Raw genomic sequence first — 3,745 nt, 5'->3', positions numbered from 1 at the left:
AGAAAAGGTCAATTTGGGGATGGAAAAGAGAGAAAGAGTTGGGAAAAGCTCTTTTTACCAGCCCAATAGAACTTGAACCAAGAGCAAAGCCCAAAGCCTAGTACTGGCCGTTTGATTAAGAGATGTCGCCCAGTGCGGTGGCTCACCCCTGTAATCCCAGCACTTTGGGATGCCAAGACAGGAGGACTGCTTGAGCCCCCCCTCAAAATTAGCCAAGTATGGTGGCACAGGCCTGTAGTCCCAGCTACTAAGAAGGCCGAGATGGAAGCTTGAGCCTAGGAGGTTGAGACATGATCGCACCACTGCACTCCAGCCTGGGCAACACATTGAGACCTTGACTCAATAGAGAGAGAGAGAGAGAGAGAGAAATGTCACCCAGTATTGCTCTATCCAAATCACTTTCTCTGGGGCTTTGAGCAGCCTGGTGTGGTGGAGAGGGCAGGGGCCTTCGGAATTGTGTGACCTTGAACAAGCCATTGAATATCTTTGACTGTCAGTTTCCTGCTCTGATAAGTGGTGAACAGTAATTAATACCTGCTATGCCGGGAAGTTGTAAGGCTCATGGATCACCTGTGTCAAGGACTTGGGTGTACCAGCCATGCAACATAACAAGGTCACTGTTCTCTCTTGACTTACGTTCCTGTGAGGTCCAACAGGCCATCCTAGAGCAAATACATAATAAGATTCATCAGGACCTTACAGGAAAGATTCTTTTATAAGCTCGCAATGTTTCTCTGTGTCTCTGCAGGAAAAGTCACAAGGAAAATATTGCCAATCAGTCAGGATAACGTTTAGAATTATGTTTTCTCAGCCAGACACGGCAACTCGTGCCTGTAATCCCAGCACTTTGGGAGGCAGAGATCAGAGGATTGCTTGAACCTAGGAATTCAAGCCTAGCCTGGGCTTGACCTGTCTCTACAAAAAAATAAAAATAAATAAGCCAGGCATGGTGGCACGCATCTGCAGTCCCAACTACTCCAGAGGCTGAGGTGGAAGTTGCTTGAGCCCAGAAAGTTGAGGCTGCAGTGAGCTATGATCACACCATCATCCTCCAACCTGGGTGACATGTATGTGTGTGTGTGTGTGTGTGTGTGTGTATATATGTTTTCCCTTTACAAGGAGAACCAAGGTCAGAAGTTTAATTTGAATCTGGTTTCTGGTGGGAGTAAGGACTATAGGTCCTGGTTGAATCACAACGTTGCTGGGTGACGTGGGATGAGACACATCTCCCTGGGCCTCTGTTTCCTTATCTGTACAAGAGTGCTGGGAGATCAGGAATTGCCAACTCGGTGTCTACAGGGGCCAAACATAAGATAAGGGAATAAAGAGGGGAGATAGGCCAGGGTGCAGCCGCCTCTCAGCTCCAGCTGCTCGTGGTCTGGGAGGAACTGGGCCAGCATCACCAGATGTTGAAGAAGCTGGGAATCTGGAGTTTTATGAGAAATGGTCCAAGCTATAAAATAATGCAGGTCAAACAAAACAGGTCTGTGGACGACATCTGGTTCTCAGGCCTAGAAGATTCCTGAACTCTATAGGATTGTAAGTTCAGGGATCCCTGGAGACACTGACTCTCTCGCTCTTCTATGACGCCCAAGTCCTGGCCTTTGCTCAATGCCCTTAACCTCTCTGTCCTCAGGTCCCTCTCTAGTGCCATCGATTCAGGGACCCCATTCCTGACCCCTTCTGCCTATAAGCTCGAGCAAAAACTCCTTTCTCTGTGCTCGTATAGTACCACGTAGGTACCTATCTCACAGGACTTAGGACACTTTATCTCAATCGTCTATTAGCATGAGTGTCTAGAGATTGGAACCTGGCCATCTCCAGCCCAGTGCCTGGTACATAGTAGGCTCCTGGTCTTTGTTGAATAAAAAAATGGATGAACCAATTAAAAGGTTTAATTCATTTTATTGGTTTTATTTTTTTCTCAGTGACAATAATAGCTTTATTTTTTCTAATTATATGTCTTTTACGTTGATTATAAAAACTTTCAAATAATCCAGAAAAGAACTCTGGTAGCTTTGTTTTCTAACATGCTCAGTGTGAAAAATTTTATCAATACAGAAAAAGAAAAGAAAAAAAAACTCACCAAAAATCATCACCATGGTTAGCATTTTGATATGCTTGATGTGTTCCCTCTCTTTTAAAAATTTTTTTGTGTATCTACATATTAAAAATCAATGACATATTGTGTATAAAATTTCATATTGTACTTCTTTTGTGAACATTACATTTTAAGTGTTTTCAAAAGTCATTTAATATTTTATTAAAAATTCATTTTTAGCCAGGCTCGGTGGCTCAGCCTATAATCCCAGCACTTTGGGAGGCCGAGATGAATGGATTGCCTGAGCCTGTGGGTTTGAGACCCACCTGGGTAACTTGGCGAAACCTCATCTCTACAATAAATAAATAAATAATTAACTGGTCATGGTAGCGCACACCTGTAGTTCCAGCTACTTGGAAGGCTGAGGCAGAAGGATCACCGGAGCCCAGCAGGTCGAGGCTGTGGTGGCCGGGAGCATGCCACTGCACTCTAGTCTGGGCAACAGACTCCAACTCAAAAAAAAAAATTCATTTTGATTGATTATATAATAATCCATTGTGTAAGTGTTTCACACTTAAGTTATCTAATCACTGAAGGGAATTCTTCACAGGGCCAAGCATCTGGTAGGCACTCAATAACTATGTGCTGAATGAATGAATGATTGGATGAATGGATGAATGGATGGATACAGTGATGGATGTTGCCTTGATCATAAGTCATTTGAATGAAGAGGGGTCATTTTCCTTTTTTGTTTTTTGCTAATATAAATAGCACTGCAATACATTTTTTTGCACCTAAACATTTGATCACATCTCTGATTATTTCTTTAGAAAAATTTCCTAAAAGTAGCATTAATGGGTCAAAGGGTATAGCTTAACTGATACCCATGTCATAAATTGCCAAATTGTTATAGAGAAAGGTTGTACTAATTAATACTCCCATAAATACTATATTGGTGTCTCTCTTTCTGAACACTTTGCAAGCTGTTTTTTTTTATTTAAAAAACTTTGCTAATTTGATATCTGTTCACTTAAACTTGCATTTCTTTGGTTACCAGTGACTTTGAACTTTTTTCCACATGATTCTTGAAGGTGTCTGAAATTCTGATGATAGAAATTTGTGTACCTGTGTCAGCTGGGTGGGGAATAGGGTTGGGCTAGAGACACTTTCAGCCAAAGACTATTTTGTTAGTATCCTTTAGATCAGTGATCCCTAACCTTTTTGGCAAGAGGGACCAGTTTCATGAAAACAATTTTTCCATGGACCGGGCAGAGGAGGTGGTGGTGTGGTGTTTTCAGTATGATTCAAGCATATCACATTTATTGTGCTTATTGGTGGTGTCATTACATTCTCATAAGGAGCATGCATCCTAGATCCCTCCCATGCACAGTTCACAATAGGACTCACACTCCTCTGAGAATCTAATGCCACCACTGATCTCACAGCAGAAGGAGCTCAGGTGGTAATGTGGGCGATGGGGAGCAGCTGTAAGTACAGATGAAGCTTATGCTTGCTCGCCTATGCTACTTACCTTCTGCCATGTGGCCCAGTTTCTAAGAGGTCATGGAAACTGGGGACCACTGAAGTTTAGATCATAACAAGCTTCAATTTTGTTCATGAAAACACCTACCCGCACCTCCAGTGATCAGATACTATGCCTGGTGCATGCATATTTTTTCTTCTGACAACTCTACAAAGTAGACA

The sequence above is a fragment of the Carlito syrichta genome, unplaced genomic scaffold, assembly GCF_000164805.1.
Source record: "Carlito syrichta isolate Samal-C Ts95f unplaced genomic scaffold, Tarsius_syrichta-2.0.1 Scaffold287762, whole genome shotgun sequence".
Lineage (NCBI taxonomy): Eukaryota > Metazoa > Chordata > Mammalia > Primates > Tarsiidae > Carlito > Carlito syrichta.
Note: the sequence above shows the minus strand (reverse complement) of the source record.